The 17261-nt window shown below is 47.9% G+C and overlaps 1 protein-coding gene and 1 non-coding gene across 2 annotated transcripts in view; both read left to right on the top strand.

The window, feature by feature from the left end:
- The window catches only part of RAB22A (RAB22A, member RAS oncogene family), a 711558-nt gene that overhangs the window by 112477 nt on the left and 581820 nt on the right, over nucleotides 1–17261 (top strand). The gene's annotated exons all lie outside the window — the stretch shown is intronic.
- On the top strand, nucleotides 3471–3632 carry LOC138581530 (U1 spliceosomal RNA). The gene has a single exon (XR_011304603.1). It is a non-coding gene; the product is annotated as a U1 spliceosomal RNA (small nuclear RNA).

Raw genomic sequence — 17261 nt, 5'->3', positions numbered from 1 at the left:
CAGAGGTCAGATCCCTCAATCTTCACGCTTGGCTTCTGAAAGGTTGAGGTATAAGGATTGGGACCTCCCTGAAGGCGTGATGGAGGTGTTGCTCTCGGCCAGGCGGCCGGCAACAAAGTCTTTGTACCGTTGCCGTTGGAGAAAGTTCTGCGACTGGTGCAGAGTTCAGAATGTGGATCCTTTTGAATGCGACATTCCCATGGTTTTGTCTTTTTTGCTTTCTTTGGCCCACAGGGGCTTGCAAGTGGGGACCATTAAAGGTTACCTGGCGGCGCTGTCGATATTTAAGCGCTCGTCTGAAGAGTGTTCCTATTTTAGGATTCCTTTAATTTCGCAGTTTTTGAAAGGGCTCACTAATGTGTTACCTCCGTCACCTTTTTTGGTGCCAGGTTGGGATTTGAACCTTGTTCTTAAGTTTCTTATGGGTGCTCCGTTTGAGCCTTTACATTCTTGCCATTTGAGGCTGTTAACTCTGAAAACTGTGTTTTTAGTTGCGGTTACTTCTGCTCGCAGAGTGAGTGAGTTACAGGCACTTTCAGTTAAGCCACCCTTCACTTTGTTTCACAAGGACAGGGTTGTCCTTAGAGTTCGTCCTTCTTTTCTTCCGAAGGTGGTTTCGGAATTTCATTTGAGCCAGAAGGTTGTTCTTCCGGCGTTCTATCCTCCTTCACATCCTGGTAAGGAAGAGGAGAGGCTCCATAGGCTTGATCCTAGGAGAGCGTTGAGCTTTTATATCTCGCGCATGTCCCGGGTCAGAGTGGACGATCAACTTTTCATTGGTTACGCTGGAAAGCATTTGGGACAAGCTGTGACGAAACAGACTTTGTCTCGTTGGATTATTTTAGCTATCTCCGAGTGTTACCGCTTGGCGGGTAAGGACCCTCCGGCTGACTTCCGGGCCCATTCTACCAGAGGAGTGGCTGCGTCTACTGCCCTGCAGAGGGGAGTTCCTATTCGTCACATCTGTGATGCAGCCACCTGGGCTTCAGTACATACTTTTGTACGTCAGTATTCCCTCGATTCCATCAGAGGGCAAGATCTGGCCTTTGGCAAGGCAGTTCTCTATTCCGCAATTTGATTGGGCATGCTAAATTTGTATTCTAAATTCTTTCCCACCTCCTTGCTTGGTACTGCTTTGGGAGTCTGTCATAGATATGCAATGCGTCGGAGGACCCAATCCCCTCGAAGAACAAGTTACTTTCTTACCTGGTAACGTTCTTTCGATGGGATGATCTGACGACGTATTCCATATCGCTCCCTCCCTGCCTTCCCCGCTGCAGAATTTCTTTTGCGATTGCAGCTTGCGTTCCGCAAGGCCTTGTGTGTCTGACTGGCAGAAAACTGGTGGCACACGTTCTGGGGAAAAAACTATAACTGAGGCTATGGGCGTTGTGCGTCCTACTTATCACATCGGGTGACGTCGGCCGTCGGAGGAGGTCCTCGTGGGACGGCGCATCGACGCAGGACGCAGACGCCAAAGATTTTCCGAAGCAGCACAGCTGTGGACATTACCTGTCATAGATATGGAATACGTCGTCGGACCATCCCATCGAAAGAAGGTTACCAGGTAAGAAAGTAACTTGTTCGTCTGTTTCATTTATGCACAATGTGTTACTATAGACCAAGCCATTTTATGTGGCCCGCCAGGCCGTATGTTGGATAACTCTTGAGTTAAAAAAAAAAATGGAGGAAGGAGAGACTAATTTGCATCACGGCATAGTGAGGATTACCTCGGGAATACCATTCATTTTCAGTGAGTGCGGGTCCATACAATTGCCCAGTACTCCCACAAACTATGAACATTGGGATTAATATAGTAGCAATTACTTTGCATTTAAATATCCCATTTCAGGCAAGTAGGACCCACCATGCAAGAGAGGAACGGGCTCCGGCCCAGACATGCCCGTTCCTCTCTTGCATGGTGCTCCGAGGGGCAAAAGGCGAGCCGAGATGAAGGGATGAGGTGGCGAGGTGAGGAGAAGAGTGCTGGCCCGGGCGAAGGATTATGTGGACAGGTGCTGTGCAGGAATTATTCTCAGCGTGGGCAGCACAGCGGATTCCTGAACCCCTGATTAGCCGTGTGCTGCTGCTCAGAGGGCCATTGTGCGGAGGTACTTTCAAGGTTTGTCATCTCTGGACATATGTTTAGCAGGGGTTGCAGCGACACAGCCTGTCTGCCCCAAAAATCGTTCTTTTGAATTGCGAATGTCACCGAAGATGAACCTTTATCAGCTGAGAAACGTAACCCTTGCAGTGCTTTTTTTCCTCGTCTCGAGACAAAGAACAGCGGGAACTCAGTTACGTTTACCTCTAAACACAGTGTGGATTGATGAAAATGTCCATGCATTATACCAAGTACATTGGACATTATAGATGTGGCCAGTGGGGTATCAAAGCATGGCGAATACCACATGTACAGCACAATATGTTACCCTAGTAGTGCCCCAATAACACACTGCAACCTGCAAATGGGCCTCATTGGACCACCTGCCAAGGTTTCTGGAAGTTGCTTATGATCTTGATCTGTGATCTATGATATGATCTGATATGATGCGTTATTTATAACGCGCTTAATACCCATGCAGCAGTGATCCCAATCATAAAAGTGAAACCGGCAAGCCCAACAGGTATAACTTAGTTTCACTCTTTTGGTAGCGCAGTCTGATGGCAGCCTATACCCTTCAGGAGAGGTGTGAGCTGATACAGTTGCAACACAAAAAACAATAGTACTTTGTTCCCAAAATACCTTAGTTCTTGTCTTTCGGATCTCAGCAGAGCCAGGCTTTTCAGCATCGGACCAGAAACATGGGTGCCTTTGCGCTGGGCTGGGGTCAAGTCGGAGAGCAGCAACGATGGGCCCCAATGATGCAGTTCTGTTTGGCAGTGGTGCTGATTTGCGGGTAGAAAACGCTGGGAACAGTAGGCCGTGCCAAGTGGCTGGCACTGGAAGACTCAGTGACTTCTGGGCCCGGACAAGGGAATACTTGCCTTTCGCGCTGTGCAGGCTCGGCTGACACAACAGGGCATATGGTTACGGCAAAGATGTCAAAGCTTCAGCATTGTCATTGAGCAGAACTCAGGGGTGGTGGAGCGTCGAGGTCCAGGAGGATTATGATGGTGTCAATGGGGCCAGCGCTGAGCAGCTCTGCTCAGGAGGGCCATGGGCCCGTGTGGGGCCGACAGGCCAGTGGGCAGACTGCAACAGGCCTGCTCGAGCCATCCTGCCATTTATACAAATCTCGGGCCGAGCAGGGCCTGATGGGAGAAAGGAACTGGGCTACAATCTGCTCTTCTGCTGGGCTCTGCCTGCTGGAGCTTCCCCCTACACGCAGGACAGGCGGCCCTGCAGACGCTCAGAGCTTCCGGGGGTGGGGGGTTGGGGTTGGGGCTGGGTCAGGGCCTGCCTTCTCACCCTCGCTTAGAGGGGCTTCCCAGAACTGACCCAACCCCTGCACTCTTGCATGCAACTCATACTTAGCTGGCAGGGGAGAATCTGATCTCAAGGGCAGATTTCCCAGGGTGAGGCTTACCCATTGCACATTGGATTTGCTGACCCCTGCTATGTTCCCAAATGCGGGATACACAACTGCATTATTTCTGGTAGTGGGGGACTGCGTTCGTGCTCTCCCCCCGATTTATTGGTGAAAGAAAAGGTAAAGTGTGCACTAGGCCTGCTAGGTTGCATACTTTAAGATTGTGCTCACATTGCGTTTCTTCAATTAGGTTCACCTTTGGGTGATGGCTTTTCCACATTTTATCTGTTGAATTGAATTATGCTTCTTTCATCACCACAGAAGTAATGTGTATTACAGAGATAAGCTACCATATGTATTGGGCACACTGCACATGCTCAGGCAGCATCAATCATGCTTTGTACAGGACAATGCTGGCCTAAATTGGGAACAGCCAGCATAGACATGTTGCTACAGAGGCACATGACACATGACCAATGTGTTACATCAGTGACAGTGCTGTCTTACTGTGGACACATTGCTCATTAAAATGTGTTGTGTTGTAAAATGTTCTTTTCTGCTGTTGGTGACATGGAATATTCATGTTCTCCTTTAGAACTGATTGTAAACTTATGGCTTTTTGGTCACCTTTTCTGCTGTAAAATGCACCCTTTCAACTTCATATTTGAAGAAAAATTCTTGGTGGGGGGGAACCCCCCAACCCTCCCTAGAATCCTATAGCTCCCTCGCTATGCTCGGTCGCCCCCACTATTTCAGAAAAATATGAACACATAGACACTGAAAGAAATCACAAGCAACTAACCTTTGATCACTGCCCATGACACCAAAAGCTATCTTTGGGACTGCATGGCTATCGCTGCCTGTGATGCTATTGTGTCAAAGGTCACACAATATCGCTTTTTAATATACTGCTTTGGGTTGGCTCGCCGGCCCACTGGGTGACAAAAAGTTAATGCTTCGGCCCCACATTCAGAAAGGTTGGACAAGCCTGCTATAGACGGATCATTGTTGCAGTGTTGTAGCTGGCTCGTTTGGCTCAGCAAAGCCTAGCAGATGAATAATCTCCACCCCTCCTTGCTGCGTGGGATAGGCCTACTGTGTTTCATCATGCAAAATGTTTGTATTCAAAGTTTCTAATAATGTAATCTCAGTTTTTACGTTGGGAGTGTTTTAGGCTCTTTTTTAAAATGTATTTTTAGTAATTACTCCTAAACCACCCGCACATGACAATACTCTATGCATGGCAATGTAAAATGAATCTGATGAACAGTGCGACAAGGTCAGTACTCTGACCTTGTCAAGAGGTAATGGGAGCCCCTCTTAGCCTGGTGTGGGAAGGTTACTTTGCTTCCCCCAAGTTTCCCATCTTCCCCCTGTTTGGCTGGGTCAGGGTATCCCACTGCTCCCTTCTGCCCCTACTAACCATGTCGGTCACCTCTGTACCTTGTTATGGTCTCGCCCGGTAGTATTTGGCCAGTCTTGTGGTCTTTCTGCTAAAGGTTTGGGCTTCTGCAGTCTTCTCTGCGTCTCTGGTGTGCAGCAACAGTCCTGCAGCATATGGTCTCCTTGGTTACCCATGGAAGGGTTAGGCGTTCTTGGTTGGGTCCTTTTTGAAAAGGCCTCCTGGGCTTCCCCCAGTCCTCTGCACTTAGCGTTCAAAAGTTCCCCCCACCTTATGACAGAGTCTCTGGTTCACAGCTTCTTCTACATCTACTTCTGCTTTAACGCAGCATGCCTGCTCCTTGCTCCTCTGGGGAAGGCTTCTTTCATACTTCCTGAGTCTGTCTTCCCTTTTCTACTTGCTCTGGTCAATAGGACTTGGGAAAACACTAGACCGCTCAACAAGGCTCCTATAGGTAATCCTCATGCCTCCACACTTCCGCTTCGACTCACTACTGATCCTGAGTCAGTTGAACTCTTCCCCATCTCGGTATTTTTTAAGGGGACTGATTTCTCGTGTAAAGGGGCTTCCCCTAGTGAAAAGGGAACGACATCCATGGATTAGTCAAAGGGTATTGGATTGTGCCTTACAGACATTCTGCCTGACCCTTTCGATCACTCCTTTGTTATTCCTTTCCCTCTCACTGCCTGGTGTTCCCCTCTCACTATTCTCCTTCAACTCCACCCACCTTCTCCTCCTCTGTCCCTCTGATGTCTTTCACTCAGCCTCGTCTCCACCCTTATGTTCCTACTCCCTCCTCCACACTGAAAGTTATATTGCTGCTCCACGCCACCTTTTACTCAGGCACCCTCCTTTCACTCATACAAGCACTTCATATTCACTCCCTACACTTTCTCTCCTAGCCACACTCCTTACCCTCTCATTCACAACTCATTACTACTTGCATTCACTAGCCAATACCTCTCCTGCTCTCGGAAATTGCCTTCACACTTTGCTTCTTCCTTCCTTCCTCCCTCCCTCATATTGGTCTCTTGGTCCGCAACCACCTCCTCCCACCTCACCCAAATAATCCACAAAATCCTGTTGCCCGCTCTGATGAATCGGTAATGATTCCCCAGAAAACCTGGCCTGGGGCACTTCTCATGTGGCCAGCGAAAGGCAGACGCTTTCTGATCCCAATCCTGGGGGTGGTGTTTTGTCGAAAGATCTCATGAGGGAGGGGGAGCAGGTCAGGATGGGAAATCCCCTTGTTCAACTTTCCCCGAGACCCCAACCTTCTAATGGCTTATTGCAAAACATAAGTAAGAAAAGCTAACTTTGTCATTTGGGACTGCAAGTCCCAATTTCCCTAAGTACTGGGATGAGGAAGAAGGCTAAAAGGTACAATGTTGCAGGAGTGGTCAGATGGTTCACAGAAATGACCCACACCTAAAGGAGACAGAGGCTTAAAAAGCCCCCTCAGGTGCAGGCCATAGAGAAGCAAGGAAAGCATGAGAAGCAGAATGAGCAGTGTAATCCATGTATGCAGCCGACAGACGCTGGATGAGGGAGAAGTAGCTGTCCTCTGAGAGTCTGTGCCCCCATAAATCTTAAGTGCAGCGCTCTCGCAGCGGGAAGCATGCAAAAGGGAAGCTTGCCCTCTGGATACCCGTTTTGCAGAGGCTCTGCGGTGGGAAGCGAAAGCGAGGGAGGTTTTCCTTCTCGGGAGGCTGTCTCCAGTGGCTGACGTGCACCAGAGGGCCTGCAGAGCAATTGAAGCTCCTGTTGCCGGTGGCGTGAGCGACAGTGAACCAGGGGAAGCAGTTTGGCGGGTTGCGACGAGCGACAGAAGCAGAAGTCCTGGAAGGGTGGGGTTTGGATGCGCACGCCTTACCCGGTGAGTTCACAAGCTGTTAGGGACCCTGGAGCGCTCTGAGGCCACTTGATAAAGCAGGCCTTTATCAAAATAAGCAGCAGTTGCATAGGTGTGAGAGACATTAAATACTGAACTGTTGGCAGCCAAAGTCGTGTTTGACAAAACCAAATAACTAACTTTAAGCGGGTAAGGTTGTGGAGAACCCAGCAACTCGATGGGGCAATATTATTAAGAACCAATACCTACAACCATTGCCCAAGCCAAGAGAGATCAAAACCAAGGCAGTTTAAACCCAGCAGATATTTCCAAAGGCAAAGGGGGACTAATGAAAGGTCCATGCATTGTGATTTTTGTTGCCCATCTTTTATAAAGCATATACCGAACACTGGTATAAACCCACATTGCCAAAGTCAACGGAGAAGCAAAATATGACCCCCATCACCCCATCTTTGTCAGTATTTGGTTACATACGTGGTAGGGAAACGAGTGTTGAAAAAAGGCTGCCCTTCTGGAAAAGGTTATTCAGAAGGGGAGGAGCGTAATTTGCAGAGGAGTATTAAAGAGCACCAATGTGAATCTAGTTTCCCTGAAGAATGTTAAATGTTTGAAGCTGCAAAGTGATCACCATTGTTAAGCTGTTGTAAAACTCTTGTCAGTTGATCTTAAACTACAGAAGGCCCTTGCGGTTGTCAAATGCTGTTCGGGCAGGGGAATATACCCATATGACCAATGTTTGGAGTAGTAGACATGGCACAAGAGTAAACCAGGTAGAAGTTGATGCAGTGCTATAAAGTGATGCTGACGAAGACAATTTGTTGCTTGTGGTGCTGAAGAAAGAACTGTGTAAAACTGCCATGAAGGAAGTATATTTCTTCAGAGAGCTTTAGTGTTGCAAATTATTCTGACCAAGACAATCACCGTGGCTGTTTATGAACTGAGAAAAGGTTCTTTATTTGAATAGGATAAATCTTGTTCAAGAAAAAGACAGAACTTTCCGTTCTCAAGTTGGAGTTGCTAAAAAGTGTGTTGGAACTTTGTAGCAAACCAGGATTTCTTTGTTTCTTTTGAACTGTGAAGCAGACACCTGCTTGAATCTGGGGAAGGGGAATTCACCCAGGCTTCAAGGAGACTGTTGGTACATTACTAATTCAACTGTTAGATTATTTTGTTGCTTTTGAACTGCCATGCAACCTTATTTTTTGTTGTATGTGACAGATTTCCTTTGTTAGCGTTTCCTTTATTTTAGGCAGAGAAATCCTAGTCTGGGTAGGGCTAGTGAGGTGTTCAGCCTACCTTTTAAAATAATAAAATGTCATTTGTTGAAAAACCTTCACAAAGTGGCCCACCCCACATCTCTGACCCCTCACACATCTTTATGCTGACTCCTTCCCCCGCCCGCACCACCATCTCTTGCCATTGGGTAATTTGGCCTGGCCAATCTGACCCTGCCTTCCCCGCCCGGGCGGTGTTACAAGCACTAAAGGTGTTAAAAAGTGGACTAAGCCCCATCGCTTTTCTTTGGGTCTGACTGCCACTGAATAGTGATGGCTGCTGGAGGTGCTGCAATGCCCACGTTTGTGTTGGGGGCTGGGGAGAGGAGTTTGGTATGTGCTTCCTTAAGTTGGTACAGTCTGTGGTGATCTACTTACCTTGGTTTAGTCCTTGATTTGTCTAGCGAGGTTGCTGCTGTCCAAGAGCATTTCCTCACTATGTTGGGAAGCCTTGGGTGGGCTTTCTCGCAGCTGGATAGGCACTGTATTTCCTTCTCTGCCATTTCTCTCTCCTTCCTCTGACTCTCAGCCTCTGATTTAAAAACACGGCTGCATGGAATTCTGGAGGGTTGCTCTCACTCAGACGTTCCAAGGTGTCGTAACGTGGATTTCATGTGGCGCTGGGGGCCTCTTCTCTCTGTCAATTCTTGCCATGGCCCCAGGTCCTGTATATTGGCTATGGGAAAAATAGAATCTGGCAAGCATCTTGCTTAGGAGGCATGGTATGAGACAAAGTTGTACTACACGTAAATGAGCAGGGACCAGGAATTGGGGGCCCTCTCAACTGCTGCCATGCTCCTCTGGGGTATGACTAACTCTGGATTTCTCCCTGGTAAGCCTCCCAAACCAGTCTGAGTGGGGTCCTATCCTCTCTTGACAAGGTCAGTGTATAGTCGTCACAATTTTTAGAGGATATATATATTTGTTGAGAGAGAGTGTGTGTGTGTGTGTATATTTCTGAGGCTTGTGGATCTGTGTAGAATCTCATGCTTTGCATAGGCGGACATCTAGTGGTAGGTGCAGAGTATTGCATGATTTGTTTTTGAAGTTCGAAAAGGGACTTCGGCTGGACGTGTATCCCTAGTGTGACGTGTACTGTACCCATGGTCCTTTTGGCGTCAAGGTCGCTCAGATTGTTTTTTCCACCATCGTGGTCCGTCGCTTTTAGTGCGGCATCCGCTACTTAAATATTAAAATTACAATATTTGAACAAACCTAGCTTCTTTGCATAGGCTCATTCTTTCAAGACATGTTTAATGGACAACGTTCGATGTCCAGCAGCAGCTGAATTTCAAGGGTGGCTCGACAAACGATAGGCTTCGGCGTACGTCAGGCCTCGTCCTTGCAGTAGGGAGAGTGGGGGGGACTGATTGTTTCCATCTCTTTTAGCTAATGCATCCTTTCACTTTATTTTCCTACTACTTTTGTCTGGCTGCTGTAGGGGATCAAGAATAAGAGTTTGACACAGTTGCGTTATGTTTTTGGTCATAGACTTTTATTAAAATGAAATAAAGAAAGGGTTGGGAGAAAGTCCTACCTGGTTCTAACTCTACGAGGGGTTTTTTGTGCCTCAACAAAACTAAGGGCCATCTTTGTCAAGATGTTCAACTGAAAAGCGTCCTGTATCAAAAATAAACTAAACTGACCCTTGCACACTAAGCTCAATGTAATGTGCAACTCGGGGATTTCTGTAAACTATACTTATAGCTTTTTTCAAAGTTCTAAGGTACAGAATAGAAAAGAAATAAAGTTCCACCAGGAAAAGGGGTCCTCCCTATCTGTTTCTTAAGGTATTCCACTTTCTATCCGGTACGTCCGGAAAAGAGTCTGTAAGGTTCCACTGCTTCATAGGGGGGACCACTCTTCCCCCAATGTTTTACTTCAGTTTTGAGTTTCCCTTCAGCACACCTTTCTTTTGAATGCTTCAATCTCTCACTCTCTGGATCTGTTATCCTGGTACGGTTCTCCCTTTTTCCATTGATTGTCAATTTCAAGGAGGGATTTTGACCCCTGTGCTTTCTCAATCCTTTTTCTACGCCAGGGTATTCGCAACTTTGTTACTTATCCTTAAAAGGGGTGTTGGTCCTACCTTATTTTATATTGGTTATCACTATTCCACAGTTTCAGGATGGGGTTTTTACCCCTGAGTTTTCTCACTTCTCATCTTACCCCTGGTTTATTCTCCTGCCAGAGTATCTCACTTGGATGTGGGTCAGAGACTCGCACACTGCCAGATTCACTTTCCAGCCAAGGCTTATGTCCTCTACCGGGTTCCAGTCCTAGACTCACTCTTTGCCTGGTTCACTATCCTGCCAGGCTTTTCCGTTCTCAATTTACTCTTTTGCATCCAGGAAATAATGCTTATCAAGTGCTGGATCATGAAGCCTTTCTTAACAATGTTTGAAACGTATTTACTATTCCAGTTCCTTTAGTTGGATTCTCTCGTGCTGTCCATGGTACGTGGCATTCGCCCTGAAGTGCGTCCGTGTCCCATTCGCTCTCACTTGTTTTACCGGTCTTCACTGGCGGCTTCGGCATTCCTCGTGTCTCACCATCTTCTTTACTCTCAGCCTGCTGACTGGGAGTGCGTCCTATTAGCGGTTGGGTTCCTGCTTTGCCTTCCTCTGCTTTTGGTTGCTCCACCTGCCCATGGCAATAATGTGTTGAACTTCTCTCAGCTCGGTTCCTCTGCACGCCGTTCTCCACAGACTTTGTGCTGTGTCCTGCAGTATTCTCACCTCTGGTGTCCCAACGAGCATCAGAACAATTTGGATTCCGCAGCGGTCTGTCTCTCTTTCTGTTCAGCCGTGTCGGTTTTAAAAGGCTTGACATTGGATAGCATTCTCCAAAGACTAGAATCAGGCGTTGGCTTACTGCTTCTGGTCATCCTCGTTACTCCTTCCATTTTCCTTGTCTCAGTACTATACGAGAGGGATGGGGGATAAATAATGTTCTTGTCCTTGAATGCAGGAATTCTCAATCTACATCAGAATAAGCCATCCATGAATGTTGTGGGTGTCTTTAAAAATTACAGCAGAACCAATATTCAGATTGAGTATTTTTCTGTCTCCTGGAGTTTGACCTCCCCTACGTGATCCTACTGCATTTAGCCACCCGTAGGGTCAGAGTTGGGTAGCTTCTACCTTTCCCTGGCTACATAAGAGAAGCTTCCCTCCAGGGAATCTGTGACATGTTGCTAGATTCATCACACTGCCTTTACTTACATTTTCAATCAAATATGGAAAGAATCCATTTAAAATTCTGTCGCTCCTGTAACCGTAAATTTACATGGAAAGACACTTATCGAGTGTGTAACCACTGCCTTCCCTGTGACAATCCCAAAAGGTGGTGTACTTCGTGCAAACTATTTAAGCCTAAAATGCTAAAGGAGAGACGGACTAAAGGGTGGACAGCCCACTCTAGGATCGTCGAATTTCAGACCCCCACCCGCGCCATAGTCCGATCTAGAAGGCCAAGGAAGTGACGGCTCTATTTCAGATGCCATAGACATCTTGGAGCAGTCGACAGACTCCTGCGTGCCTGTCCCAAGCCTCTGAGGACAAGCACAGAGCACTTTTGTGGGGAAATCTCCAGCCAACAAAGACACACACTAGCATACTTCTCATGGGGGGAACAAACATCTAAAAAACATATCCCCCAGCCTGTCTTCAACTGATGTATCAAAGAAAGGTGACACAGCAGCAGAAGACACCTCGAGGCCTACCGAAAACACATGCCAAAAGCCTGCTGCACTTCTACTCTCGCGTCCAGCACATGGCAGTGACCAACACAAAAAGGTGTTGATTGCCATGCAATCTAACCCCGCGGTGGATCCTGTTTCGCATACGCAAAAACAAACCTCAGAATCCGCAAAACAACTATTACAAAGGAATAACACACAGGGGGGTTTTGACAGCCTTCCACTTCTATGGTATCATCCCAAAAAGTTCGGAATGTTGTAGAGCCACTTCTTTGTCGAAGTCATTACATAGCAAAAGAAAAAGTGAAGACCCTGAATCTATTTTGTTCCCACTTTCAGTAATGCCTAAAACCGGTGTATGGAGCAGGGAACGCTTTGGGCAATGAATAGAGTTGCATCTTTTGTTGCCTTTATGGACAAATACCCTATTAGACAGAAGACTTTAGATTTAATGTCGGGAGAGCCTTTTGCTAAATCTCCTAGGACAGATGGGTCTTTGTAAGTCTCCTACTCATAATGTTATTGACATTATTCATGAATCGCAGTAACTTTTACAGGACAATCTGCTCTACTATCAAGACCAGGGTGACTTTCAAGACCAAGGTTACAATCAAGACCAAGGTAATCATCAAGGCCAGGGTGATGACCGGGCAACCTGGTATATTGACCCTATTAGCTATGATCTATTTTACAGTCCGCAGACATTGTTACTGAACCCGGACATGCATCCCTTTTTGCCAGACTACTACTATTCGATGCTCTCCTAAAAAAGGCTGCAGATCATTTCAAATTCCAGACCCAAGAATCTGTGGAGGGCACATATTTTGTGGATGACATCTTAAATGAGAAAAAGGATGTCCGTCAATCCATACCTCCCCTTGACTCAAAGAAGAGTAGTCCCTTCGCTTAACACACCATTCCTTACACGCACAGTTAATGCAAGGGTCAAAAAAGGTTTTCAGACCCTCTCCATCAGATCCTGTATATATTAGGGGTCATGTGAAACCTGAGTAACTTGTAGTTACCACAACAAGGAAAAGCGCAGGCATGCCATTGTCTAAAACAGAGGTACCACCTGATAAAGAATGTAAAAGACTGTATGCTCTAGGTAAGATTTGCCACATCCGGTGCATACTCCACTCGTATAACAAACAGCACTACACTGCTTGTCAGTTGCAACAGTGCCCAGTGGAATTTAGTTAAGAGCCACCTAGATACAGTACCCGACCCAGCAAAAGCTCAAGTTACTGAAAATAGCCAAGGAGGGTAAACCAGTCGCTCAAAATATTACTTTAACACCACTCATGGATTAGCAATTCAGGCTTTAAGCCTGAAACTCATGCAAATCTTATAAATATGCCCATAGAAGGCTCTACCCTTTCGGCAAGGTGGTGGATGAAGTGCTAGAAACTGCGAACAAAGGGCAAGAGATCATTAAGACATTACCACAGATTACTAATAACCCCTATGTTCAGAGGGGAGTTTTTGATACCCAGCGTTCCTTTTGGAACAAAGGGTTTACAAGAGCGACACAGTCAAGCTTTACTTCAAACACTTCCCCATGGTATAAAGCACAGGGTCAGTCTTCAAACCTCTCAACAATGAGGTTTTACACAAGGCAAATGACTGGGTATTCGCGCAGCCTCTAGAGACTCTGCTACACCCTCCCAATAAATGACTTGCGCGTCCATGTACCCTCCTATGCATGGGAGGATAGAACATCGTACAAGTGGGTGTTCTCAACAGTAACCAAAGGGTATTTGATGGAATTCATCAAAACACCTCGAAATCATCCACCAAGATCAATGAGAATGTCACAGGAGGATCTCTTGATTCTACAAGCAGAGAAATGCATACTACAAGACAAAGGAGCAATAGAACTAGGCCCATTGCTAGAGTTAGACAAAAGTATTTAGTCAATCTACTACCTTGTCCCCAAAAAGGATTTAACCATGCGCTCTGTGTTGGATCAACGTCCTGCAAACACGTTTGTCAAGCCGCAAAAATTCAGGATGACGACTCTAAAGCAAGCTGATTACATAACAAAATTGAGTATGAAAGATGCATCCTTTCATATTTCAAGATGACCAGCACACAGAAAATACCTAAGGTTCAAAATACAAAACACTCACTACCAGTTCAAAGTACTTCCCTTCGGCATAACCTCAGCGGCAAGGGTATTTACAAAAGTCCAAGCGCGTCTACAAAACACCCAAGAAACAAACAACCTACGGTTTCAACTAGGATTCTCAATCAACAAGGAAAAAATCCAGTCTCGTGCCTAGTCAAGTAAAACAGTTTCTTGGAGCTCTAATACGGACAGAAGATGCCCTAGTCTACCCCTTTGAGCGAGTTCCAAAACATACCATTTCAAATGACTCAATATGTAGCTGGTCTTCGGATAACTGCGCCTTCTAAGAATGATTGCTTCCTTCATTTACCTGGTGCCACACACCCGCATGCATACTATACAAGAGTGCCTCGTGAAACATTGGTCTCAAGCAAGCCGTCAGTGGGGACAATCTAGTGGTGTTTTCACAGGCCCTTGCACTATCACTTCAGTGGTGGACAAAGGACCATCTTTTGAAGGGGGAAGTCATTCACCACCCCTGCAGTGTAGGTCACTCTGACCACAGAGGCATCCTTATCAGGGTGGTGGAGTGCATTTTGTCCAATATACTGCGCATGGTGTGTGGACAGAGTCACTTACAAACAAACACACCAACCTTCTCAAACTACTGGCAGATTTCAAAGCTCTACAAAATTTCAAACACCAGCTGCAAGGCAAAACGGTCTTGGTCCTAGCAGACAGCGCTACAGCCATGTTCTGCATAAACAAGCAAGGCATGGACACGCTTAACCAGTTCTGTCCAAACTAGACCAAATCATGTGGAATTGGGCACTGAAGCACATGTTCCTCCTGTCCCAACATGTTCCAGGGGAACACAATTCTCCAGCAGATGTGCTGAGCAGAAACCTGCAACTTCCCACAGAACACGAATGTCAGTTGCACGCAGACATCTTACACAAGGTTTTCTCAGACTACGGTCATCCAGACATGGATCACTCTGCAACACGAGAACACGCAATGCCTAGACTACATATTAAGGGATCACCAGAAAAGGTCCAAAGAGCACAAACACCCTGTTTATCAATTGGTCAGGGAGATGTGCTTACGCCCAACACCTCTCAACAAAATAGTCCACAAAATGCACCAGGAACAAGCCAAACATATAATTGTAGTGGGGGCACTAGAGAGCCCAACCAATATGGCCGTGGGTCTGTGAAGCTCTCCAGCGCCTGCGGACATCCGGACGAATCTCCTGCAGTCAGCTGCTCTGAGGCAGCATTCTGAAGATTTGTATTAGTGGCGGACAGTGCCGTGCCCCCGGGGAGTGAGAGCGGCGTGGATATGGTGTCCTCTTGGCGGCGAGCGGCAGTGATCTCCGGCTGCTGTGGAGGGCCGCGTGGTATGGAGGAGGGGCTGTTCGGCGGCCCAGTGGTGAACAGGGCTGCGGTTTGAAATGCCGGTGGGCGGCGTGTTGTGGACGCATCGGGCCCCTTGGCGGCAGTGCAGCAGGAGGAAGTGCGGGGTTGTGTGGTTGGAGGAGCCCCAAAGGCTTGCCTAGTGACTACACGGTGGGGCGACCCAAGTGACTGGTGAGGCACCGCTCCCGGGTTGAGCTGGAGAGACCTTTGGGAAGACGGTAAGCCCCCGCTGGCATCTGGAGGCCTGTGCCTGGTGCTCCTCTAGGCACACCCGGCCTGCCGAAGGGGTGTCCGTGGTGTGGTGGAGGTCGCCGCTGGAAGCAACGTGCTTGGAGGCGGGGGTGCGATCCGCGTCTCTCAGGCAGAGGTGAGAGGAGGCTGGCCCTGTGAGCCTTCATTGCGCCATCAGAAGTGGAGCTGGCACATTCTTGGGGAGCCCTGAGGCTGGCGGTGGCGGCGATGTGCGCAGTTTTTTTTAAATTATTTTTTTTTGCTTTTTCTGCGCCACGCCGATATGCTCCTGCTTGCAGACTGTGGAGTGTTGACGCGGCGGAGGGGGCTGGCACATTTCTGGAGTCGGTGCCTGCAAAGTCTCCTCCCTGGTGTCCTTGATGGTCATCAGCTAGCACACAGCCCTGCATATGATCAAGTGAAGAGTGCAGGAGGGAGGAGTGTTCCTTCAGATCCGATGCTAATGGGCGGATCCACCTTGGAGCTGTTTTGTATCTAGAGTTGCGCTGACTGTTGTGCCGCCTGGCGCTGCCCATTTGGCGAGGTTTCTATTCGCCTGCCAGGGAGCTCCATGTTATAGTGGCATTGATCTAGTGCTGCTACTGCCCTTAACTATTGGTGAGGCCTGGTGGGCGAGAGGTGGTGGACTGAAAGTTGGGGGCAGCATTGGATGGGACCAGTAGCCCAGGAGTGTCGAGTGTGCTTGGGCCCCTCCTATTTGGTCCCTCTACCAGGAGAACATGTCGAAATCAAGCAAGGGTGGCAAGCAGCAATCTAAGATACACTTTGAGGTGTCAACTCAGTCTAAATCCAATGGGGTAACGATGGATGTGCCCAACTCCAAGACCATGGAACTGGAGGCGGATTCTGCTACGGCCTTTCGAGATATCAAGGTCATGTTTGTGCAACTGCAGTCGGGGATACAATCTCCCGATGGGAAATTGGTTATGTTGACATGTAAGGTTGACCACATGCAAGTCCGTCTGGATAAACATGGGGAACGGTTGGATGAGGTGGAGGGCAGGATATCGGGAGTGGAGGATGTTGCGGCCTCAGTGTCGGGGGAGAGGGCTGGAATGAAGAAGGCCCTAAAGGAGTTTAAGGAGAAGCAGGAGAACCTTGAATCGAGGTTGAGGAGGAATAATGTTAGGATTGTAGGCCTGGCTGAATCGGCTGATCAGACGGACATGGAGGCTTTGGTGGAAGGAATCCTGAAGAAGGCCTTGGGTCTGGAGGGGTTTTCCCCTTTATGTGTGGTGGAGAGGGCACATAGAATTCCCGGTGGAAAGAGGCCGGTCCCTGGAGCTCCGCCGAGGCCATTGATAGCCTGTATGCTAAATTACTGTGACCGAGACACTGCGCTCAGGAAGGCGAGAGAGAAGGGGATCGTCACCTATAAGGGGAGCACCATTACATTTTTCACTGATTTTTCTGATAGGGTGCAGGCGATCAGAAACACATTTTTGGATGTGAAAAAGCGGATGAGAGACAGAAATTTGAAGTATGTGATGTTCTACCCGGCCAAGCTCCAGGTGGAGCATAGAGGCAGACCCCTGAAGAGGCTGCATCCTTTTTGGATTTGTTACCAGATGCATCTGAGCAGCCGGGGGACGATGGTGCATGATGGGGGGTGGAGGGGGGGGGGTTGCAATGGGCACTTGTACTCCGGGCAGGATCCTGTGGTTCTGTCTAGGCCTGTCTCTTGTTTCCTTCTTCTGAGCAGCTGTCAGAGTATTCGGGTGAGGTGCTGGAGGGTCGGGCTTGTAGCTAACCCCGGTGCGGAAGCTGGTTAAGTATATGTTGTGGGCTATTGGGGAGCCGGAGAGTAGGGGTTACCGGC

The sequence above is a fragment of the Ambystoma mexicanum genome, chromosome 3p, assembly GCF_040938575.1.
Source record: "Ambystoma mexicanum isolate Mex_15411 chromosome 3p, UKY_AmexF1_1, whole genome shotgun sequence".
In the NCBI taxonomy this organism is placed as follows: Eukaryota; Metazoa; Chordata; class Amphibia; order Caudata; family Ambystomatidae; genus Ambystoma; species Ambystoma mexicanum.
Note: the sequence above shows the minus strand (reverse complement) of the source record. Positions and strands in the feature narration are given on the sequence as shown.